This window comes from Stenella coeruleoalba (genome assembly GCF_951394435.1).
Source record: "Stenella coeruleoalba genome assembly, chromosome: 8".
In the NCBI taxonomy this organism is placed as follows: Eukaryota; Metazoa; Chordata; class Mammalia; order Artiodactyla; family Delphinidae; genus Stenella; species Stenella coeruleoalba.
Window position 1 is genome coordinate 44,382,241 of NC_137154.1, and position 26,186 is coordinate 44,408,426.

Here is a 26,186-nt window from a genome sequence, read left to right on the forward strand (position 1 = left end):
ACGATGTTTTAATAGAGATCTCTCCACAAGATGGCGCTCACAATTTTCTTATTGTTTTTTATAGAAAATTTTCAAATCTCAAATTTTAAGCTGTCTTAGAATTGTTATGTAGGTTTCACAGTCAATTTAACTTGTTTACCATACTTTCCATGTTCCTTGTTCCAACACATTTCACACAATTACAAACATGTTCTTTCCCCTGGACGTCAAGACACAACCTTGTGTTTTGTTTTGACATTGGTTGGGCTGCTTTGTGGCTTGCCTGATGGCCGCAGGGTGTGAGGAATAATGTCAGTCACCAGATAGTACAGGAAATGAAGGCATAGTTTTTCCTCCATCCCCAACAACAAAGAGTCAGCAGAAAAATGAAACCTTGGCTTGAAATAGCTACTAACCTCTGGATCCATGAATTTTGCCTTAATAAAATAATAACCTCTTACATTGTACAGTGCTTTATGCTGTACAAAGCAATTTCACATCACAGTCATAGTTTCTGAGCTCCTAAAAACTATGCCAGGTACTTTAGATGTTTTATCCCCTTTTAACCCTCATACCATGAGTTAGGACTTAATACCTCCCATTTTACAGATAATAAAATGAAGCTTCAGAGAAGGGATGTAATTTGCCAGAATGATACAGGTGGTAAGTGGCAGAGCTATAATTGGGACCCTGGTTTGTCTTTACTCCACATTAATTTGCCTCCCATTAAGGAAGGTATTAGACAATAGGGGGAAAGGGAATTGCCATGTATACCTCCCTGTGAGGCACCTGTTATCCTCCTGTATTCACATGTGTGCACACACACCTCGGAGCAGCCCTATAGGAGAGTAATAATTACTATTTTCACGTACCCACAACAGGCCAGGAACAATGCCAAGTGCTTTCCCATACATCATTTCATTTCATCTCTATCTACCTCTGTGAGGAAGATATTATTATCCCATTTTAAAGAGGAGGAGATTATAGCTCAGAGAACGGTTTTCTCTTATGTCGTAGAGGATCCAAGTGCAAGGTCTGACTCAAACTCAGTTCCATCTGACTTCAAAGCTCCATGGCACCATATGAGGTTGCCAAAGGCCACCTGCATGGGGGTAACTTGGGAATTCTGGGCAGGATTCCTGGAGCTGCCTCTTTATCTGCTCTTGTCAAACTGCCCAGTTTCCCCAAACATTCCTCTGGGCCTTTGCACATTCTATTCCTCTGCCGAAAATGCCCTTCCCTACAGAGTCTGTCTGGAAGACTCCTACTCGCCTTTTGAGATCCAGCTCAAATGTCCTTTTCCCCATGGTGCCTCCTCCGCTGGCCCCTTCGCTAAATATATACACATATCCTCACGCTATGACCATTGTCCTTCCTCTGGGTCCCACCATCCACCACACACTCACACGTGCGCGCGCGCACACACACACTCATCCTGTGGTTCCTTATAGAACAACACACCTCCCCCTGCGTGGTGTCAAGAACTGTGAAGGATCTGCGCTTTCCCCTGCCTGCAAGCTAACAAGCTGGCCTCCGCTTGCTCAGATGCTGGCAGAAGACCCAGATCCTATCTTCACTCTCTCTCCAGGTCCTCTAACAGCAACCTGCTCATAGCAGGCGCTTCAGCAGTGATTGCCGAATGACTGAAAGAATGAGTTCAAAGGAAGGTTCAAGGTTCAAATCTTTGATGGTTCGTAGCTATGAGGTACAGATTATTAGCATATCCATGTGGAAGTGAAGAAGGAAAGGGCAGAAGGGCAGTGAAGAGAAAGACATACAGCAACAGCAGACGGAGTCTGCGGAGACAGGAAAGTTCCCATCCATGGACCAGTTAGAGCATACGTGTCTATTTGTAAGCACTAAAATCCCCAGCTAGAAAATTCAGGAATCCCTGTGTATTCTTTTTTTTTTTTTTTTAACCCACCTAGGACTTACTCTATGCCAAGCACCGACTTGCAAAGCTTCAAGTACATTAACTGTGTTCGTTTTCATAGTCTTTGTGACTGCCACAGGAAACTGAGTTGAATGTGGCAAGGCGTGACCCTCTGCGGCTTCAGAGGCCGTGTGAGAAAAGGTCATGCACCTTTGCCAGTTTCTCTTGGGATGCTCTGAAGCCTTTCACCGGTAAGAATTTCAGCTACCCTGAGGCCACCAGGCAAAGAGCACAGGGAAAGGGAGAGAGATGCCCGAAGAGCCCCTCTTGTTTCAGGTCCAGCGGCTTGAATGTTCTCAGCCCCCACCTCAGACTGAGAAGAACTTTCCATGTGACCCCAGCCCTTACCACCACTGTGAGAGACGGAGAAAGGACTGCCTCACGGAACCCTGTCAAATCCCAGACTCCGCAGCAAAATAAATGACTGTTACTGTTGTTGTTTTTTTAACTATTATCATTGACATAACAAAAAGCTGTAAATATTTAATGTATACAACTTGATGAGTTTGGAAATAAGTATGTATCTGTGAAACCATCACCACAATCGATGCATAAATATATCTGTCACTTCCAAAAGTTTCCTCCTGCTATTATTATTATTATGTGGTTAGAACACAACATAAAATCTACCTTCCTAATAAAATTTTAAGTATATAGTACAGTGTTGTTGACTACAGGCTCATGCTACTCAGTAGTTCTCTAGGATTTATCCATCTTGCATAACTGAAACTTTGTGTCCTTTGACACAAACCTCCCTGTTTCCCTCAGCCTCCAGCCCCTGGCAACCATCATTCTACTCCCTGCTTCCATGAGTTTGACTATTTTACACACCTCATATAGGTGGTATCATGCAGCCTTTGTCCTTCTGTGTCTTGCCTTATTTCATTTAGCATAATGTCCTCCAGGTTTATCTGTGTTGTCCCAAATCGCAAATCCACTCAATATTATCTTTTTGAGATTTACAGAATTGACACGTGTATCTCTAGTTCATCCACTTTAATTGCGGTATGACATTTCATCTTATGAATAAACCACAGTTTATACAACACAGTTATGTAACAACTTAATGGGGGACAATTTGGTTGTTTCCACTTTTTCTCTAGTATTCTTTTTTCATTTATTTATTTTGTTTTGTTTTGGCTGCATTAGGTCTTTGTTGAGGTGTGCAGAATATTTTGCTGTGGCACACGGGCTTCTCTCTAGTCATGGCACACGGGTTCCAGGGCACGTGAGCTCCGCAGTTTGCGGCACGCGGGCTCTCTAGGTGATACGCACGAATTCAGTTGTTGTGGTGCGCGGGCTTAGTTGCCCTGCAGCACGTGGGATCTTAGCTCCCTGACAAAGGATCAAACCCGTGTCCCTGTATTGGAAGGCGGATTCTTTACCACTGGACCACCAGGGAAGTCCCTCTAGTATTCTTAACAGTGCTGTAACAGACAACTTTGCATACACCTCCTGTGCACAAGTGTATGAACTTGTGTCAGGTATGTTCCTAGGAGTGGAATAGCTGGTCCAAGGGCAGAAGTGTGATTAATGATCTTCTGTTCACCCTTCCAGATACTACCCTCCACCCTTTTCATTCCTTCTCTAGAGCCCAGGAAGCTGAATTGTGTGGACTAATCACCGGGCTCCTAAAGCCGTGTGTATGGCTGTGTCCCTCTCTAGGCTGGGCACAGTACCTGGCACAGGGTCAATCTCAGAGGCTCAGAAAGCCTGGGTGATGGAGATGGATTGGCTTTTTGATTTGAGGAGTCTCAGACACAGAACAGTGCTGACTCAAGGAACTATGCTCCTGCAGTGACTCATCCATCAGGACCTTAATAGGGAATTATGGAAAGGTACTGCGTGGAGCCGTCTTAATTAAGAACAACCTGATCTTGACTGCAGCCTCTGAGAGGACTCTCTTCCCCATCCGCCCGTCTCCTTTTCTCCGTGACATCTAGAGGCAGAATCCGGCTTCCTTTGATAAGGTTTTCCTTCTCCCAATAACACTGCTGACAGGCTCAGTTTGGAAACAGTTGAGCTAGTTGGGGATGGCAGCCCTTCAGCCAGGCTCCCTAATGGGCAACCTAAATCAGTGGTTAATAGAGATCTCACTGCACCTGTGTTGCCCTGGCTCTCAGGAAAGGCTGGGGCTGAGGTTGGAAATAGGCTGAAGATAATCAGGTTGGCCGCTCTTCCCAGCAGCCACTCTCCCTACCCCTATCCAAAGCTAATTTATCCTGGAGACTATATTCTAACCAGAGAAAAAAGATGGACTCCCTCTACCCCCACCACCTCTCATCTCCAGTCCCCAACATGAGGGCAGGCTGGGCCTGAGCCCCCAAAGGAAGGAAGGGTACCACCATTCTCTCTCCATGTGCAAGGACCTCTTATTAGGATGTTCGGGGGCCACAACAGAGGACCGGGATCCAGGAAGTTCTGGCTTCCCAAACCAAGTTCCAAACCCTAGCCCATGACCAGATACCACCTGACCGCTTCCTGTCAGCCCAGATTCCCTCACTCAGCCTCTCCCAGGGGTCTCCATCGCTGGGCTCCATCCACTCCGTCTTTATTCAGTGAACATTTACTAATGTGTGTGAGGTCCTGACACACTGTGGTTCCATGTCCTTCCTTCCCTTACGCCTTCTCCAAACACACACACACACACACACACACACATTATACTTTTAAAGTCAAGCATTTATTGAACTAATAAGAGTTTCCAAAGAAGCTTTATCACCAGGTATGACTCATCTTTTAGTTGGTGGCTTTAGGTGTCTCTGGTGCCCAGCTTCTCCAGAGAGTAATTAATAAAGCGTAAACAAATATTTAAATCATTTGGGAGATCACTAAGTAAAAGCTCTAGGGGTGAGCTTCTTGCAATGATATGGCCACTCCTTAATCATCTGTGGGCAAAAACTTCTTAAACAGGGTGCCCCTTGAATAGAAGTCCCACTTGAATGAACAAAGCCATTAAACGTCACCTGGAAGGACAAGATGGGGAATACTGTATATCCACTGTCCTTGATATATTCAGCTGCCCTAACTGGTTCTCAAGGGATACCAGAACCCTAATCTCGGAAAACAGATCCCTCTTACCTGGAGCCCTGGCTCTGCTTCCGCTACCTAACCCTTTCCAGTGGCTTCCTAGTACCCAAATCAGTAATTCCTGGAGTGCGGTTCCTGGACCAGCAGCCTCAGCATCACTTGAAATATATAAGAAATGCATATTCACAGGTTTCACCCCAGACCTACTAAATCAGAAACCCTAAGGGTGGGGCCTCACTATCTCCATCTTAATAAGCCCTCCAGGTGATTCCAACGCGCAAAGTTTGAAAAACACTGCCCCCAATAGAGGTGCACTCTTAGCAAGATCTGCAAGGCCCTCCACAGAGACACTGCTGGCCCATAGGAGCTTTTTTGTAAATTAGAAGTAGAGCCTCATCTGGGAGGATGTAGCTATAAGCACGTGCTTACCAGGTAGAGCCAGAGCTGTATTTCAGCCCCTCCGCGCCTTGGAACAGCCTGCAGTCAGACACTGCGGCCCTGCCCCCAGGACCAGGCCTTCCAGCCCTATATCCCTCCACTTGCCTCCTCATCCCTATGTGCCAGCCACTCCACACGTGTTACAATTCCCTAACACATCCTGGTACTTCATGCTTCCTTCACAACTTTGCCCAAGCTATTCTCTGTACCTAGAATGCTTTTCCACCTAGAAAACTACCACAACCTTTAAGACTCGGCTTGGTCATCTCCTCGTCCAGGAAATATTTGCTGACTGCAGGAGAGTCAGATTCTACTCCTCTAGGCTCCCTTATCGCATTGTGTTCACCTCTCACATTGCCCTTGCCTGGCTCTATTTTAATTGCTGGTTTCCTCGTCTCCGTCCTCTATAAAGCAGGATCTATGTGAGATTCATCTTTGTATCCCAGTGTGAAATTAACAAACAGAAACCTCAATTAGAGTCAAGAGACCAGAAGACCAGAAGGGGGAGCTCTCATGCCCTGTCATGACAGCAGAACCCAACAGGAAGAAGAAAGACTCTTCTAGCCTAGCAACAACTCAGCCAATGAAAAGCCATGGACTCTCTGTTTACTGTAGCCCTCCCAACTTCCTTTTCCCCTCTATAAAAGCGTTCTCCTTCCCTTGTTGTGTGGGGACTTGCAGGTGGCTCTCCATGGTTGCAGACCTCGAAGAACAATTCTCTGCTGATCTCAAACAAACCCATCTTTGCTGGAGATATATCTGGTAGTCTGTTTACTTGGGGTCAACAACAGTATCAATGAGTATCTGGAATGTTCATACAATGACAAAATACTGAATATCAATCCTGTGCAAGGCTCTCAGTGCTAGAGATACAGTGAAGATCATGTCAGACAGCTCAACCTCATGGAGCTAATTCATAATTAAGGGCCTGGTACAAAGAGAGGAACAGAGGGAAGGAAGAAGCAAGGCCCTTGCAAAATGGTGGGAAGCAATTGCTTTTCTGAATGATTTAGAATGATTCAGAAGCTGCTTCAAAAGCAGGGTGACTTTCTACTGCTGTGGGAGGATGAAATCCTGTCCTTTCCAGATTCACTTGTGAAGTCGAAAAAGCCAAGACCAGTCCCATGCAGAAAAATATCTTTAATGGGGAGACCTGTCCTCCCACAGGGCTTGGTTCAGCCCCAGACACTGAAGAACCATCTTATAGTCCAGAACGTTCCCTCCCATGGCAGCTGCAGCCAGGAGTGTGAACAGGGATAAGACTAGATTAGGAATCATGATGCCTCTTCTCCTTGTAATTAGGGCTCAAATCACTGTATCAAGACTCAAATCAGGTTGGGCTGCCCCTCCTCAATTAGCAGCTTATCTAATTAAAAGACATGAATTGCAAGTTTCAGCTCACTGCAGTAATGCAATAGTGGGGTTCCTTGTGGAAGCCATTTGACTTCTGGACTCATTTCTACACCCAGTGAGAAATGGAGGAATAAAAAACAGTTCAGTTTATATACAGAAAACATGCACTTTCTCAAGTAAAAGAATGATTTGAAGGTAGAAGGGAGGAGATGCTGAAGAGGCTGCTGCCATGGTCATGAGCAGAAATGCACGAGGGCAAGGCAATGGGGATGGGGAGATTATTGTAGACAGAGAACTGTTTGAGATATAGAACTGGAGGTGGGAGAGAGGGTGAGAGGAATCAGGAGGGAGAAGAAGGGGTCTAGTCTGGAATGCGAAGGCATTGCAGGGATAGTTAGGACAGATGTTCTGATAGACTTTATTAGCATGGTCCCCAGCCTGAGCCCAGGTCTGTGTGCACGCATGACACACACACTTACATGCACACGCACAGAGCTCCACTCCTTTATTGACATGACTGTGCTATAAAATCTCCCCTTTGGAAAGCTCACCAAGCTCAGTCAAAGACCCTCTCTGGGGACTTCCCTGGTGGTGCAGTGGTTAAGAATCCGTCTGCCAATACAGGGCACATAGGTTGATCCCTGGTCCAGGAAGATCCCACATGCCGTGGAGCAACTAAGCCCGTGGCTCAGCACCACAACTACTGAGCCTGCCTTCTAGAGCCCACACTCCACAACTACTGAAGCCCGCACACCTAGAGCCGGTGCTCCGCAACAAGAGAAGCCACTGCAATGAGAAGCCCCCACTCACCGCAACTAGAGAAAGCCCGCGCACAGCAACAAGGACCCAACGCAGCCAAAAAAAAAAATAAATTTTTTAAAAAAAGACCCTCTCTGTATTCTATTCCCAGCTTCTTCAGTTTCTCTTTGTAATGATAAATCTTAACCCTTTGCTCCCTGGTGCCAAAGAGCTGCTCCTGGGGCAAGAAAGCAGATCGTGTGGCCGACAGAAAGGAGAGAAAAGAAGCTCAATTATGGTGCTTATCCATGCGCTGAGAAAGGCCAATTCTCACATCCTCACTAAAATTTGGAGTGGGCTCAGACATGAACAGAGATTCATAAATACACGCATATACACAGTATGTGTACACACATATATAGAGACAATACAACATGCAACCCGCACACACACAGATTCACAAATACATGCATATACACTGTATATGTATACACACATATTCAGAGACACTCCAACATGCAAACACACACACACACAAACACACAGAGGCTTACTCACTCACAGATTCATACAAACGCAAAGAAAACATAAAATTGCATACGCGAACCCATCACACAACAAACAGGCACTCTCTGACAAATGCACGTAAATACATTCACTCACTTAAAACAAGAGTTTGGAAATAATTATTCAGAAAATTAAAGCAAAAAATAATTGTGTCAATTACCTGGTTTTTTAAAAATAAAAACTGAATTGTTTCCTTGAAATGTCCCGCCCACGATTCTGAACCCTCTCCAGCAACACCTTATATTTGCATGGTATATTTTACTTGTCAAAGGAAATTCACAGATGTATTCTCCTTCACATCTCACGGGGCTCTTTGAGTTGTATATTTTTTGTAATTTCCAAACGTATTTTGTGCTGGTTGCTGACTGTTAGCACTCAGCACCATCCCCGCCCCCTGAACTCTTCCTGTATCCACAGAAGCAGGAAACCTAAAGACTACATTTCCCAGATACTCGTGCGGCAGGCTTCTAGTTTTGATTCCACGAATGAGAGACATTCCCGCGAGATTTGAAAGGTGGAAGAGAAACGGAAGCCATAATCCTTCCCCAGACACAGGCCGGCGAGCCAGCTTCTGCAGGTGCAGGTAAGAGGTTCTGCCGTGGCTTCCATTCGTCCCCCTATGAATCGCCTACATCAGGGCTCCAGGCAGCTGAGATCACTGGTGACGGGGCTTTTGGTAATTTTATTGGGTTTTTTTTGTTTGTTTTTGGTTTTTTCTTGCGGTACGCGGGCCTCTCACTGTTGTGGCCTCTCCCGTTGCGGAGCACAGGCTCCGGACGCGCAGGCTCAGCGGCCACGGCTCACGGGCCCAGCTGCTCCGCGGCACGTGGGATCTTCCCGGACCGGGGCACGAACCCGTGTCCCCTGCATCGGCAGGCGGACTCTCAACCACTGCGCCACCAGGGAGCTTTTGGTAATTTTAATAACGGATTTAAAGCTCTGATTTAATAGTTTTAAGCAAAAAATAAGGACACATTCCTGGAGTAGCTCACAGAATTAAAAGGATAAAGAAGTAAGCAGTTGGGCTTCCCTGGGCGGAGGAAGAACCTGAGGTGTGAACCTGTCATACTTGACGGAAGCCCCAGGCCACCTGGGGAGCGTTCTGAAGCTGGGATGACCCTTCACTGCTGAGGAGAGGATGTCAAGCCTTTATCCCTGCGTGTTTATCAGTGATCCTGAGTTAAGGAAGCAAGGCATTGATAACCAGCAAGGCAGCTTTCTTTAGCTGAGGCAATCCCTGTAGTAGACGGGCAGCTCCCAGGCAGATGGAGGTAAGCAGTCCTTCATTCCCATTACAAACTGGAAGTGTGTGTCTCCCCCACTCCCCAAATTCAAACTTTGAAGCCCTAATGCCCAATGCAACTGTATTTGGAGATAGGGCCTGTGAGGATGTAATTAAAGTTAAATGAGGTCGTAAGAGTGGAGCCCTAATCTAATAGGGCTGGTGCCCTAATATGAAGAAGAGACACCAGAGCTTCCTCTCTGCCCTGTGAGGACGCAGTGAGAAGGTCGCCAACTGCAAGCTGAAGAGAGAGCCCTTGCCAGCACCTGACCATGTTGGCACCTTGATCTTGGACTTTTCCTGTCTCCAGAACTGTGAGAGTATTAATTTCTGTTGTTTAAGCCACCCAGTCTATGGTACTGTGTCATGATAGATCAAGCGGATTAATACAATTCCTGAAGGAGAATATGGGCAGCACATAACAGGGTCCAGCACAGGAACTGAACCAGGGACCCAGTTACCGTCAGCTTTCTCTCTCTCCACTCTCCCCACCTCTGCCTTTTCCCCCCCCAAGTTGTGAGAGAGATCATGACTACCTCCAGCCCCGCCCCCTTCTGAAACCATAATCCAAGAAAGAAGAGCGCTCTCCCTCAGGCTCCAGTTTGGAAAATCAGAGGGAAGGGCTCTGGTTCACCCAGTCCACACCACATGCACCCTCCTGGACCAGTCCTGGGCCAGTGACATGGGGTACTATGACTGACTTTGCCTTTGGCCACATATGCCAGATTTGTTATCAAAAGGCAAAGGACAAGTAAAGATGTTGAGCAGGAAAATAAACTAGAAAGGACACCCTTTATTTTACAATTATTTGCTCAGTCAGAGCAAATGCACCGACCATGTGACATCCAGCAAGTGACTTCGCCTCTGTGAGCTTTGCTGTCCTCATCCATCCCGGGGAGATGGCAGCGGTTGTAGTAAGGATGAAGGAGGGAACACGTGTGACAGGCCTGCCTAGCACAAGGCTGGCACACAGTAAATGTCCAGTTAAAGGTCACTTCCGTGGTCGTCTAAACACTGCTATAAGAAAGAAAATATCGGGCTTCCCTGGTGGCGCAGTGGTTGAGAGTCCGCCTGCCGATGCAGGGGACACAGGTTCATGCCCCAGTCCAGGAAGATCCCACATGCCGCGGAGCGGCTAGGCCCGTGAGCCATGGCCGCTGAGCCTGTGCGTCCGGAGCCTGTGCTTCGCAACGGGAGAGGCCACAACAGTGAGAGGCCCACATACCGCAAAAAAAAAAAAGAAGAAGAAAGAAAATATCATTTTGCATCTCAAACCTCTGAACCAATTTTCAAAACATGGAGGAAAAGCAAAATTCTGTTGAGGGCAATTATATTGCCCCAGGTCCAAAAACTCTTAAAGTTACCTGGAATATGCATTTCTCAGATAAGAAAACTGAAGCCACAAGAAGTTAATAACTAGCCCAAGATCTCACACAGAGAAGAGAGGGCCAGGTTCAAGAACCCTGAACTCTAGTAATATGCCCAGGTACCCCTCAACCAGCTGCCACTCCACCCTGCCATTGTCTCCACATACACCCTCAACCAGGCCCCTGATGCATCCCAACCCAGGGCTGCAGCCTCTCTTTTCTTTCTCCCAGACACCCAGCCTGTACGTCAAGCCCAGGGCTGCTCAGCAAGCATCACTGAGATGGAATTGAAACCCACGGAAGTATCTGGAAAGCAAGTGGGATATCTGGAAGTAATAAACTTCCGACTGCTTGTTCATTGGGCACCCAGTGGGGGTGGCACAGCTTTCTCTCATCTCTCTTTCTTAAGAATCAATAAAAAGTTAGTGATGCATTTAGCAGAGATCAAATAAATGACATTAGGTTTCTTTTTTAACCTTTTATGGGACTGATACTCTGATCTTACTCTTAAAAGTCACTCTAGGTCAATCTGACTCATCTTTTGGTAATTGCATAGCAGATTTTAAAGACTGAGTCTCAGTGTGCTGAGAAGAAAAAGAAGTTATTTGATTGGCCAATCTTAAGTGCGGTGTCCGTTAGCAGCCTTACAGGGAACTCAAGGTAGAAAAGGGCTTATGTTATTGATATTTGTGGTTGTGAGTTTTATCTAATGGAGAAAACAGCAGTAAGATTCATAGAAAGCTCACAGTGATTTTAAGGTGATTGCACTGTCTGAAACACTACCTGTTTGCACAAAAAGGTACAGAGGCAGTACAGTACGAAAACTGGTCTTTGGCCCTGCAAACTATGATATAAAAGCAGGCTGAGAAAATGACTTAGCTGCAAACAATGACAATTTCTTATGGAAAAGAAAGGATGGCTCAGAGAACTTCTGCCTCTGAGCCCATAGGGTGGAGCCAAGAGCCATGGAGAACCATTCCCAAGCAGCAGGGCTGAGTTCTAATCCGAAAACTACCCATGTGCCCAGCAGAATTTTAGAATTGCTAAGGATCCCTGTGTAACTCCCATTTTCCTTTTTCTGTTTTGTTTTGGTTTTGTTTTTTACAAGAGGACCTATAGTGGTTATCCTGTGCCTCTCCCACCGTTGTATATTAGGTGGAGTGAAGGCAACATGTTTCTTTAGTTCACAGGCCTACAGATCAAGAGGAACTGTACAGGAGGAGCTGTATTTGAGAAAGTCAAAAAAGGCTCCTTCAGAGCCTCATCTGAACCTGGACCTGATTAGATGACAAGACCCAGGACTTCAAGTTGAGGCTTCGGTGGAATGAGACTTTGGGGAACCTTGGAAAGGGGTGAGTGTATTTTCATGTGTGAAATGTCTGGCTCACAGGAGCCGGAAAGTAGACTGAGGTAGCCAACCTCCAAAGATCCCTGGCCCCTGGTATTCTTGCCCTTGTGTAATCCCCTCTCACACTGCATCAGGGCTGGCCCTGTGTGACTAATGCAATACAGAGAAGATGAGGCTAGGCCATAAGGGCCTGGCAGCCTCTTCCTTGGGCTCAAACCTGCTCTGTGGGAAGCCTGCTGCCATCATGTGAGGATACTCACACTGCCTTGGCGAGAGGAACTGAGGCTCTGCCTATAGCCAGCAGCAACTCGCCGGCCATGCAAGTGAACTGGCTTGAGAGCAGATCTTCCAGGGCCAGTCAAGCCATGAGATGAGGGCAGCCCCAACTGACATCTGCCCACGGCCTCATGAGGGGCCCTGAGCCAGAGCCTTCCAGCCACACTGCTCCAGAATTTCTGTCCCAAAGAAAACATGAGAGAAAAAAAAAAATGATGATTGTTGTTTTAAGCCACTAAGTTCTAGGGTGATTTGTTACACACCCGTAGATGATGAACACAACTCTGTAGGGTACGAAAAAGAGAATCCAGTGTAATCACTGGCAAGGGTATAAAGAAAATATGTAGACACAGGAGAACACACAGTGTCGGGCAGCATGGTAATGGCAACTTCTCTCTCCTGATGGGTGTTGGCATTGGGGAACAGGAGGTGAGGTGCTGGGGGAGGGTGAGACTTGGGGAGACGGTTTCTAGAGGGGAGCAGGCCTTTTAGATGGGAGCCTTTCCTTTCCTCACTGAACCCTCTCAGGTCCTGGCTTGTTGCTACCAAGGAGGCCCTTCCATTTACAGTGCTCTTTTACATCCATCTGTCACCATCTGGCAGAAACAGGTCAGGGATTACCAGCCCCATGACACAGAGGACAAAACTGAGGGTCCCACTGGGTAACTGACTTGTCCAGGCCCTGGGCACTTTCTGTTCCCGTAACAGCTCTTAGCAGCTCAAAGCTGCCTTTGGCTGCCAGAGGAATCAAAGAATCCAAAGAGCCTCAAGGCTGAACCTGAAACACAGAGAATGCAGGCCATCTGCTCTGGCGGGAGCTCTCCATAAGTGATAACCCACTGTGGCTGCCTTGCAACAATCTTTCACACCTGCTAAAATCTGGGCCTCTGGATGCTGAAGCTGAACTGGTATCATCGCCCTGATTATGGCCTCTTCACCATGTAGCCTCAGGCCTTTCCGGGTCTCTGAGGCTCTTCCCTGTTATGTTGGGTTCAACTGGCTGGTCTCAAGGCTCCGTGTGGCTCTGACATTGTAGGATTCATGAGCAGTTGGTGGGACCTTCAACAGTGATGTTGACATACTAATACCGGACTCCCACTTTGAGTCTCCAGTCTACAAAATCAATGTCAAACAGGAAATTGCAGGCAGTAATTTATTCTGCATTTTCCCACCATGGGACTTGCTTTATATACATTGCTACATGGACTCTAATAAAATATTAAGTAGACAAAAAGGTTCTGCCAGCTTCCCCCGCCCCTGACATATCGCTCCCCTTTCTGCCAGACACCCCTGGAGAGGGGACCTCCCTGGGACTGCAGCTGTGATCAAGAATAACTGCAGAGACTTAAGAGAATGGACTTGAGGACACGGGGAGGGGGAAGGGTAAGCTGGGACGAAGTGAGAGAGTGACATGGATATATATACACTACCAAATGTAAAATAGATAGCTAGTGGGAAGCAGCTGCATAGCACAGGGAGATCAGCTTGGTGCTTTGTGACCATCTAGAGGGGTGGGATAGGGAGGGTGGGAGAGAGATGCAAGAGGGAGGACATATGGAGATATATGTATATGTATAGCTGATTCACTTTGTCATAAAGCAGAAACTAACACACCATCGTAAAGCAATTAAAGCCCAATAAAGATGTTAAAAAAAAAAAGAATAACTGCAGAGAGCCAGGTAGGAGGTCAGTTGTGAAAACAACCAAGCTCGTAAGGTAAAATGGAATGACATAGAATAAAACAATACAGTAGGAAACAAAATAATAAGATGAACAACTTAGATGAATGTCAGAGGGCTGTCTGCCCAGCACCCACTCTTGGCGGGTCTGTGGGTCTTGGTGGTCTGTATATCTAAAAGGAGGGAGACAAGTTGGAGTATCTTCCTGTCCAGCCCTACCCAGTTGACTTGGCCTACCCAGGCCCTGGGGCAATGGGGTCACCCTAGCAAAACAGGAAGATGAAGTGGGGTCTGCATCGACCACAGTCCGTGCTGGCACCTGGTCTGCTAGACTTGGCTCTGGGGACCCAAGCAAGCCCTGGGCTGACACCTTGCAGCAGCCAATATGCCTTCACATGGGAGAAGAGCAAACTTCCACTGCTTCCCTGTTACAGTAATCTTTGCAGTAGCACACAGGACCAGGAATAGCTAGAAACCCAGAAACACAGTCATGAAAACTCAGTCATTGGAAGGCTAAACTTTGATCCCCCGAAGCAGGAATGCTTGAGAACTCCGGGTGAGTGAGGCGTCTGCTCTGAAAGGAAAAATGACCAGGGTGGAGCTGTGCAGGTCGTGAGCTGGCGTGGGAAGCAGAAATGGGCTGGTGGAATATGCAGAATCAGAACAAGGCGGGCGGCAGGGGAACTGGATGGTGCTTAAGTGACCTGTGTCTAAAGAGGTCAGTGTCACCTTGGGGAACCGGGGTTGGCAGTGAGCACATGGCCCTCTCTGAAGTGGAGCCTCGTATTGTGTGTGGCTGACGTAAGTGTAGTCGTGACGAAGTTAACTGAGTCAGCAAAATGCAGGGGGCTCACTTCTTAGCTAAGCTGTTTGTGGTCTTTACAAATTCCTAAATAAAGAGTGCTTGTTTGTACCTTTGAGGGCGCAGGTGAGGTGTACAGTAGCCCCCCATGATTCTCAGCAGGGTCAGACTCAGGAAGCAGGTCCCCTGGCCCTCCCCCACAGAGGAAAGGGAGCCAGCCTTTTCCTGCTCAAGTACACGCGCCTCTCCTTACCAACTTTAATTCCCCTTCTCACTCAGTGAGAGGCAGACCCAAGACGAGATCTCATGTCCAGTGCTCTTTCCGCTGCGCTGTGAAGAAGCAGACCTCAGAGCCGAGGCTCAGAAACTAACACCACATGTCTATCAAGTGAAAGTGGAACACTGAAACCAATATCTCCATTTCCTGTCTCAGATCCACATGCCTCCCAATTCCTTCCACTCTAGAGCATCACACACTTGCATGTGTACACACAAGCCTGCCCACTGCTAGGCGTCAGCACTCAGTGTGGATTGTGGGGTGAAGGTGTGAGAACAGAGCTATGGATTAGCCCAGTTCCCAGGAAACACAGAGGCGGGTTGCAGAGGATATGCAGCCTGGGACTTGGCCTGGCTGCAGGATGGCCTCTCCCAGAGATGCAGACAACACACCCATGCACACACCATTCCCTGCCAGCCCATAATCACTGTGTGGACATAACTGCCCTTACTTATCGCTAACCTGCCTCCTCTCTGACCTCACCCCCTTCACCATCCCCACCCCAATTCCAGCCCTGGAGATGTTGCTTTTGTACGAGGACCGTGACACCAGAACCTCACCTCTCCCATGTGAGCCATGACTTAGCTCATCCTGAAGACCTCAAGGCACCTAGTAGTCCCATCCAGCTGCACTCCTGAAGACATCAACTCAAATCCCAGCCCCTTGGCCAGTGCCTCTGCAGGCCTAGCTGCCCCGGGCAGGGTAAAGAGAGACAACAGGATACTCCCTCTATTCCCTGCACCCAGGAGATTAGGAGGCTACACTCTAAATAGACATTTCTCCAAAGAAGACATACCTATGGCCAACAAGCACAATAAGATGCTCAACACCATTAATCATTAGGGAGACGCAACTCAGAATCACAAAGAGACACAACTTTATGCCCATTAGGATAGCTATTATCAACAAAACAGAAAATACAAGTGTTGGGGAGGGTGTGGAGATGTTAGAACTGTCGTGCACGGCTGGTGGGAATGCAAAACAGCAGGGCCACTGTGGAGAACAGTTTGGCAGAACAGTTTCCTCAGAAAGTTAGACATAGAGTTACCGTATGATCTAGCAATTCCACTCCTAGGTGTATACCCTCCCCCGCTAAAAAAATTAGAGTAGGCTGCATTGAGGAGGTGTATTTGAGTGCTGAAGACGTGAAGGAGGTAAGATTTCAAGCCATAGAAATATCTAGATGAGGAACAATCAGGACAAAGGGAACAGAGCAAAGGCTCTGAGCAGAGGGTGCCCGCCATGTTAGGGAAACAGCAAGAGGGCCAGCATGTGTGCATCAGAGTGAGAGGAAATCACAACGGGAGGTGGGGGGGGGGGGGCGGGGAGTGGCCAGGCAGGTCACAAAGGGCCTGGTAAGCCACTATAAGGTCTCTCCATTCTATAAACTTGCTCTGAGGCCCCAAGGCCCCCAGCCCCTGGCAACCCCTCTTGACTTACTTGGGCCCCTGGTGGGAAGGAACATCAGGGCAGGGATTCCTGCCCAGCCTGTTCTGCCAAATGGAGGCCATGGTGCTGTCTCAGGAATGGCTGCCATGTGTCTTGGCACTGAACTTGGCAGCCTAGACCCAGGCATGCAGTGTGGCCCTCACACAGGCTGTGTGCCCAGGGCCTCTCCTGCCCAGTCCCATCCCTCAGCAGGGATCATTCTCCCTCTAGCTCAGCCTATCTCCCCATTGCTGGGCACAAAGGAGGTAGGAAGGAAGGCGCTGGCTGCGTCCTGGGTTGTTGATGCTTTTTTCCCAAGCAATGCCATTACTGCTAATTGACCTTTATTGCACCCTCCATCACTTGGAAACCCATTATAGCCCCCATTGCTCTCCATGCATCTGATTAGTAAAAAATCACTGGCTTCTAACTGAACAATAATTATCTTGGCACTGTGAGGCCAACCAGGTCCCTCACCCTTGCCCATTACCTCCCTCCTCTTTACAACTTGGAAAAAGATATATGAATCAATGTAAGAAAGTCATTCATTCTCCACTTTCCAGGCTGCACACCAAATAGTTTGTCAAGGCCTTTTAAAAGCCACTCTCCTCACTCACATTCTGCTCAGAAGGTTGCTTTTTCTTTTCCTCAGCCATTGATTTTTGCATCTTGTTAGGATTGTTCTGTGCTCCTAAAGAATTAATAACAAATTAGCCAAAGTCTGTGAGCTGCAGCTTAGCCAGCTGGGCTCACCTGGACAGCCATTCTGGTCTCTCTTCCTTTCTACTTGGTGCCAGGAGAGCAGGGGTGTCCCCACGGATCGTACCTGGGCTGGAGTACAGCCTCGGGGGCCCTGATCTAACTCTGCATTGCCCAGGAGGAATGGGGGACTGCTCTAGGCTTGATCTTGTAGTCCTGAGGATGGAGTGTAGACCTCTGGAGACAATAGGGGAACCCACAGAATGGTGAAAGTATGTGGTTTTGGAGCCAGACAGATTTGAGTTTGAATCCAATTTAACTAGTTACTGGCTCTGTGGCCTGTGCAGTTGTCCTGGTGTTTCAGGGATACAGGGGTCCCAAGGGTGTCATAATGATGGGTATCCAGCTGCCCCTCACACTGGGTCTCAGCAGTGGAAGGGCTAAGGAGGGTGATAAAGGATGCTAAGAGCAAGTCTGGAGTTGGGGGAGGAGCCTGACTACAGAGCAGAGCCCTGGATGGGAGTCCCAGGAATCCAGATCTCAGTGTCTAGACTGGGATCACTGAATAGTGAAGTCCAGTCCAGGCTGGCTTCAGCATCCAAAAAGTTCTATGTGGGCCCTTGGGTTCAGAGAAGCACTCTAACTGAGACCTTATACTATGTACCAGAGAAGAAACAGCACAGCAGCTAAGAGCATGGACTGCGAGCCAGACTTCCTGGGTCCAAATTCTATGCTTAGGCAAGTCTCTTAAACTTTGGTGCCTCAGTTTCCTCATCTGTAAAATAGGTCTAATCATTGTACCCACCATGGAGTTATTATTAAGATTAATGAGTTAATATATGTAAAGGGCTTAGAAAAGTGCCTGGCCCCTAGTAAGTGCTATAGAGAGTAAACTTAAAAAGAAGAGAAGGGACTTCCCTCGTGGCACAGTAGTTAAGAATCCGCCTGCCAATGCAGGGGACACGGGTTCGAGCCCTGGTCTGGGAAGATCCCACATGCCGTGGAGCAACTAAGCCCGTGTGCCACAACTACTGAAGCCCACGTGGCTAGAGCCCGTGCTCCACAACAAGAGAAGCCACCGCAAAGAGAAGCCTGCGCGCTGCAACGAAGAGTAGGCCCCGCTCACCACAGCTAGAGAAAGCACGCACGCAGCAATGAAGACCCAACGCAGCCAGAAATAAATAAATTTATAAATAAAAAAAAAGAAGAGAAAAAAATAAGGGCTTGCCTATCACAAAAAATTTAATCCCAATTTTCCCTTCCTATCCACTTGTAGCATGAGTAAAAATGATGGATGGCTTTACAAACCCAGGCTTCATCTCATGTGCCTCCTTCCCCACCACCAGCCCAACCAATTACCAGGTCTTTGTGCCCCTTCCACCACTGGCCCAGGCACACCACCCCCATCCCCTCTGGACGATTGCACCACCTCCCATCCTACTGCTCTCTGGTCTCACGTTCCCCAATCCACTCATCACACTTCCCGCAAAGTGATCTTTATAAATCACAAATCTGGTCCTATTGCCCACCTTAAGCCATTCTATTGTCTATAGGAGTCATTGTAACTCTTTGGAACACAAGGTCCTACTTGGTCCTCAACAAAGTCCTGCAGCTTCATTTACTGCCCTCTGCCCCTCTGTTTATAGTCTAGCAACACTGAATGGCCTGTTGTCATTCAACACACACACACACACACACACACACACACACACACTCCATGCTCCATTTATTCTGATCTCTCTGCCTGAAGTATCCTCCCAGCTTCCCCACCCCCCCTCCACCCACGCATCATCTCAACACTGCCACTGTCCCCACAAGTCAACCCAGCTAGCACCAAGGACCCGGTGTCACTTCTTGCTGGAATCCTTCCCTGAAGCCACCAGTTGGATTAGACATCTGTGTCCACTAGGATAATCCTAGATAAGTAAATTCCTAAAGATAAGTGACTTAACCCCTTCGAAGTTTATTTCTCATCCCAGTATAGTTTAATGTAGTGTCCCTGGTCAGCAAGAAGCTTTCCCTCACATGGAAATTTAGGGGTGAATATTCTGGCTCCATAACCCTGGGATCTCAGTCTTCTGCATCCAGCAGATGGGAGGGGTGAGAGGAGCTGGAAGGGGCATATCTGCTTCCTAAAATCCCTGGCCAGAAATGGTATGCCTCACTCCACTCATCCCATCGTGAGAACTAGCCACAGGGTCACTCCTGGACGGAACATGTTCCTGTGCCACCCGGTGGACAGCTAGCCCTTGCCACCTCCGACTCTCCCCTGGCACCCTGTCCCTACATCCACCTCAGAGCTGTCAAAATGTATGGCTGTGATCTATGTCCAGGCCCATCTTCCCCAGCGGATTGCGAGCTCCTGAGGGCAAGGGCCCCGCTCCTTCCACCTCTGTGTCACCAGCACCTGGCACTGGTGCTTGGTACTGTGTTGGATGAACGGATGAGCTGAATCAGAGCCAGCTCCGCAAGCGGGTGGGTCTGGCCCTGGAGGCAAAAGGTCCTCCCTGGAAGCAGCTGAGCCTGGGGAGGGCAGGGGCTACCAGGACAGAGGCTGAAGGGAGATCTTCCCAGGAAAAATAAAAGACAGACAGAATGATTTGGCCCTTTGGAGAGGTTTGCATCTTCATCTCCATGGCATCTCTTAGGCTGGAAAGGGCTCAAACTCTGAGAGGTCTGAAACACATACTCTTCGTAGCTGACGCTTACAGGCAGCCCACGTCATGTGTGAAGCACTATTCTAAGTGCTATGCAAGCATTAATTCATAAATCCTCACAATTACTCCATTTTGCAGATGAGGAGGAAATGGACGCTCAGCTCAGAAATGTTCAATGACACGTGATATTCTCTCTACCCGTGGCCTTATTTTCCTCCTCCGCAGCCCCTAGATGCCCTAGGACAAGGATGGTTTCAGCCTATCTTCCAGCATTTCTCTCGTGGGAATTAGATTTGGGGGGGACAGCAGAGATTTGACATCCTGGAGGCCAAAGCAGACTTTTTGGAGCTTTCTTACCCCCAATCTGATCCTCAGGGCTCAGGTAATAGGCCAGAGGCCCGAGAATAAATTTCCAAGATTATTCCTCACTTTGAATGCTAGGCATTTTGCTAACTAAGAACGACTGGACTTTCCACTGATGTTTATGTCTCACAATTGTCCTTTGGTCAAATTAAAAAATAGTAGAGGTTGGAGCCAAATAATAAGTTGCAAGTATCCAAGACCATCTCAACGTAACGCTTCTGCAGAATTAACAGTGATAATTTCACAACGGGAGGCTGATCTCTCTGCATACAATGCCAGCGCTGAATACCCAGAGGCCTGCAGCACAGCAACCTGGCCCCACTCAGCCAGGCTTCGTCTCCCCAACGCTGGGCATTTCCATGGTCTTAGGTGGATAACAGCCACATCCCCTCCTGCGAAATCACTGCTTCGGAAATGCTTTACACTGATGACAAGAGAAGCAGTTATGATTTGTCATTATAGAAATACCCAATGATCAGGCCACTGAGTGATGACTGCAGCCTCCTGTCCTCGCTGTCATCAGTCTGGGCTCCGAGCTACACACCTGTCATGACTGGAGGCTACCAGGTGACAGCCACGGAAGAGCCGGCTTCCCGCCCCATCACCTTGGGAAGGTCCAACAGCCCCTGCCTCTGGCAGAAGCAGGTGCCTCCAAGGCCTCCTCCTGAGGTATGTGCAAGAAGAGTAGATTATAAGCAGCCACACCTGCTGGCCCACCAACCCCTAAAACACAGCCGCAGAAGTCACTCTTCCTCCTCGCCTTTCCCACAAGCGGATGGAGTAGCCTGTGACAAGGCACTTGGACTTCGAAGCCAGGCAGGCCTGTGTTCCATCCATGTCTCTAGGACAGCCTAGCTACGCAACCTGCAAGGCATACTGGGGACAGAACCTTCCGTGGGTGGAATGTCCCAGGGAAAAAGCAAGTGAATGGAAAACAGCCAAATCGGTACAATAGCAATAAGCTAACACTTATGGTACTAACTATTTTACATGCATTAACTCATCTTGACAGCAACCCTACACAGCGAGTGCTTTTATTTTGTCTGCTTTATAGTTGAGGAAACTGTGGCAAAGAAAGGTTAAGGGACTTAACCAAGGGCACCTGGCTATGAATGGCAGACATGGGATTCACCCCCAGCAGTCTGGTTCATGGGTTGTGCTCCTAATGTTTTATACTCCTCTTAACAAGTGTGACTGTTATCTGTGTCCCAGGCTCTGTGTTAAGTTCTTTATACATGTTACATCAGTCCCCACAAGATGTTATCACCAGTGTACAGAGGAGTAAACTGAGGCATAGAAAACTTAAGTAACTTACCCCCATTCACATACGTTCTAGTAGCAGAGCTAGGACTCAAATCCAGGGCTTCTGGCATGAGTGTGTGCCAAGCCAATGTGTATACCTACTGTGCTGTGATGCCTTGATTACTTTGTATGCACACTTGCATTTAATTAATTCTCCCAACAGCTCCTGAGAAAGGTAGTACTATTAAATCCGTTATATAAATTGGGAAGGTGAAGATTATAGAATCCAAGCAACTTACAGTCAGTAATTGAGGATCCAGGATTCACATCCAGATGTTGTCTGGAACCCTCTATTTAAACCCCTATACTGCAGTAACTTCCTACCCTAACCCAACACCTGCTCATACACAGAACATGTGAATTTGAATTCACTTGACCTAAAGTATGAATGATCTGCTCAACACCCAGTTCAAATGCCACGTCCTCTGAGACTACCTCCCTCAATACCCTGGCAGAAGTTGTCTCTTCTTCTTCTGTTTAATCTCAGTCTGGGTTTTTTCTGGCTTTTGCTTCCAGACTAGCTCTTGATCACTTTTGCTGTGATTGAGAACAGTTCTCTGTGCAGAGGAGTTCAGTGTGCTCTGGCCTGGCCCAGGCCTCACTGTTGTGACCCTGGAGACCAGGGTCAGTGAAAAGAGGAAAAGTAGTCATGGGTGAACATGGTCTGCAGCCCAGGGCCAGAGACCTTGTGAGAAACAAGAACCATGAGGGCAGGAAAAACAGACAAGAGACCACAACAGCAAGATGTGGAGAAAGAGTAAGCATTAGATAAGTGGTCACTGTCTTGGCAGAACTGAGGGAGCTAAATCCTAAATTGACAGTGGACAAGCTGAGAATTAGCACAATAAGAATAGGCACAGAAATTGATGCCTCTGGGATATGGGGGGAGAGAGTAAAACAAGTTCAGTTGGTTGAGAATTAGCTAAGAAGCAGTTAGAACCCTAGATCCCTTCCCCAACTCTATGCCCCCAGGTGGCTTCCCTGCCCCAGGCTAGAGAAGACTAGAGATTTATTCTCTGGGGAGGACAAAGCAGAGGGTGTCTGGATGAGGGACAACAGAATCATGTGAAGGCCAGGACACCATATTGAATGAAGTGAACACAACACACAGAATGTTCAGGCTCCCATCTTGCTTCTGGCACTCCCAGAATACCAGCAACCAGGCCTTTGCCTTCCAGGCAGGTGGAAGAGCCTGTAAGAGGAAGCCAGCTGGTTCAAGAGGAAGGACTTTTAAAAATAGACATGAGGTTTTCCCCAACACATGGCACAACTGGGTTACCCTACAGAAAAGTTCCCAGTTGACGAGCACCACCTACAGGGATTTTAGTCCCATTACTCCTAAACATGAGTGGGTAACAGAGAATTACCAGGAAGCTCAGGAAGGTCTCCAGCATGAAGGACAGAGACCAAGGGAAACAAGGGGGATGGGGGAGCAAATCAAAGGAGACAGACTGTCCAAGAAGGACAACATTAAAAATAATCTCAAAATCCTTAGAGTTATAAAAAAAAATTTATATCCTTGAAACAAGAACAGGATACTATAAAAGGAGTGTGGAGCATTCAGAGAACAAGGAAGAGCCCCAGGGAATTAAAAACATGTGAGCAGAAATGAGAAACTCAAAAGAGGGTTGAAGAGCTGAAGAAATCTCCCAGAATGATGGAAAAGAAGAAAAACTAAGATCATTAAAGAACCAGTTCAGTGGGTCCAACTTCTGAGTAATAGGAATTCCAGAAACAGAAAATCCTCTAACACCAATACATCATTTTTCCAGATCTGTAGGTTGGGGTTCCAGATTGAAAGGGCCACTGAGTGCCCAGAGAAAATGATAAAAATGTCTGAACCAAGGCTCACCAATGTGAAACTTCAAAATGCAGGGAACAAAGAGGCCACAAGTTTCCAGGGGAAATAAATAAAGAACTAGTTTGCAGAATTAAGAGTTATATGCAGAATTAAGAGTTAGAGATTTCAAACTTCTCAAAAATAATCCCAGCGGCTAGAAGGCAGTAGAATACTGCCTTCAAAATTCTGAGGGAAAATAATACAGCTGGGCAAGGTCTCCAAAAATTTATATCCCATACCCCATTTCTCAGGAACCTACTGACAATGTACTCCACCCAAATTTGAGTATAAACACAAAAAGAGGAAGAATGTAATAATGTAATATCAGAAACAGGAGACCCAACACAGGAGAGAGGCCAAGAGAATTCCTTCATGGAGGCTGAAGAGAAGTCTCAGGATGACAGCTGTGCATCAACCAGGGAGGGCAACCTGCACCAGCAGTTCAGAGGCCATGAAAACTCCTTCAAGAAGACGAATTGATGGAAAATCTGATGTGAATGAAAGGAAATGTGGACAACCTTTGGAGAGTTTGGGAGGATGGGAAGATGGAAAGGTGCATGTGTTGGTTGGGACAAGAGAAAGAAAGGGAGGTACGTCTGCATTTTTTTAGAGTGGGAAGTCAATAGATGATGCCTAAAACAAATCCTCCCCCCAAATGAAGAAACAGCAATACAATCATATTGTTGGATATAAGGTGATAAGGACCAAAAGACATCTAGAAAAGATGAACGTGGTTGCCTCTGTGGAGGGGAGGGAAAATGGAGGAGGTGACTGGGGGCTGTTTTTTGGCTTAACAAACCTTGTAGCACTAGTTGAGTCTTTAAACTGTGTGCATACGTAACGCTTACAAAAATTAAAACTTAAAAAAATAAAGTTTTCCCTGGCTTTGGAGTGGAAACTGAAGAGAACAGGAGGGTGATCTCTGAAAGAACCCAAACCCTTTCATGCTTTGACAATGAAATAAATAGCTATAATCAGACTTCTGTACTTTTGCACTACCTTAGAGTTTATTCATTCATTTATTCAACAAATATTGATCAAGGTCCCACTGTGTGAAAGCAGTTTCACATCCATTACCTCTGATGATCTGGTTTTAGAAATTAGAGGGAAGTAGTGTGGGCTTGTGACTCCCTCTTTCGCCAAGTTTACACGGAGGCCACCGACTCCCCTGGGAGGGAGAGAGTTGTTTCTGGTCCTGTGATGCCAGGGGGGTAGAAGAAACAGAGGCAGGTCGGCCCCTCTGAGCTGCAGTGGATGCTCCTCTGGTGTGTCTAAAATGAGACATCTCACCACCCAAGGGTCATTTTCCTTCCAAACTCATTCTTGCCCACAAGATAAACTCATATATGCCATATTAATGGGATGCATGAGATAATAGGGTAGGATGTGGAAAGAGGTGTCTGTTCTCCCTTTTGTGGAATATTTGTGACCTAGAAAAGGGATGTTGTTGAAGTTCTACACCCTCCCTGATGAGTAGAGAGGAATCTGCGTGGAGTACGGTTTGGTCCTATGAAATATGCCCTTCCTGAGCATGTTCTGCTCACCGTAAGTCAGCAGAAATTCTGGACAGCTCTCCTGTCCCCTCCACAGGGAGCCTGTATCACCTCCTCTACTTGGGAGGCAGTTGTGACATCCTTGGCGATGTCCTCTTACACAGGAGAGGTGTTGAGCTATTTGCCAAGATGTGACTGAGACTGCCTTAGGATCAGGGTTCACGGAGGCAAGACCAATGACTCCTTGTGTGAGGAAGAGTCACCAGGCACCTATCTTCTCATCAGGGTAGCTACTGTAGCATGGAGGAAGAGAGGAAAGGAGGGAGGGAGAGAGGTAAGTTCAAAGTGAAGATGATTCGGAGCTCTCCCTCTGCAGCCTATTTAATATCACACTTGGCTATCAGTCACTCCTTTCATTACAGACTCCCCGAATCACAGTCAAGACAGAGGGAGGACTAGTCAGCACTGAGGTTGTTTGTCGCACTTGCCCGTTGTGCAAGTGCACAAGCTACATTTCAGAGCCAAAAGATGAGCTAATGTTCTACTTCAATGTCAGTAGTAGAAAGCAAATAACTTAGGGCATGAGAACCAAGAAATAAGGGAGCTTTAATGCTTCCATAGAGAAGCAAATATTTGCACTTACTAATATCCTGAAACCCATGTTGCCATGAATAGTTCCTTCTCCCTTTATCCCACGCCTTTTGTCTAACACAGTAATATGTTGCCACCCTTTCAAAATCCTGACACAGATGACATTGAAGCAAATTATGTACCTCAGCCAGATTTCTCAGTTGAAATGGAGATAGCTGATGTGTACATTTTTCCATCTAATTAACATTCCACAGTTTGAATAGCTGTTATCATGCCCTGGGTCCCATATGAATGGGTGAATAGATAGAAAGATCCATAAACAGCTTGGCTTGCACAGAATGAGATTTCTCTTCAGACAAAGAGAAAATGGAATGAATCATTATCATCTGGATGGTAGCAGTCATCAGAGACTAGCACACAAGCCCTCTCTCCCCTGTGTGCAGAACGCAAGTGTGTTGCCTAGCACCAGCAGCCATCTCTGGAGGATCTTTGCCCACTCCCCATCTCTGCATTTGGCCATGTAGTCTTTTTCACCCAGGTTTTTGTTTGCACAGTGTGGTGGTCTCCAAAATATGTCCCAGATTTTTTGATACTCCTCCATTCAAGAGGTGTAGATTATTTCTCCTCCCCTTAGACTTAGTGATTCACTTCCAACAAATAAAATATGGCAGAAGTGATGGTATGGAACTTCTGAGACTAGGTCAAAAAGTGCATTGCCCTCTCCCTCTCTCCAAACACTCACTC

General features: G+C 47.2%; 1 long non-coding RNA gene across 1 annotated transcript in view; it reads left to right on the forward strand.

Moving 5' to 3' along the window:
* The first annotated feature begins 8,567 nt into the window (after nucleotides 1-8,567).
* Nucleotides 8,568-26,186, forward strand: part of LOC307190803 — a 65,399-nt gene continuing 47,780 nt past the window's right edge. Inside the window, exons 1-2 of the long non-coding RNA XR_013829546.1 lie at nucleotides 8,568-8,621; nucleotides 11,871-12,039. This is a non-coding gene — a long non-coding RNA (uncharacterized lncRNA). The remainder of the gene's footprint in view (nucleotides 8,622-11,870; nucleotides 12,040-26,186) is intronic.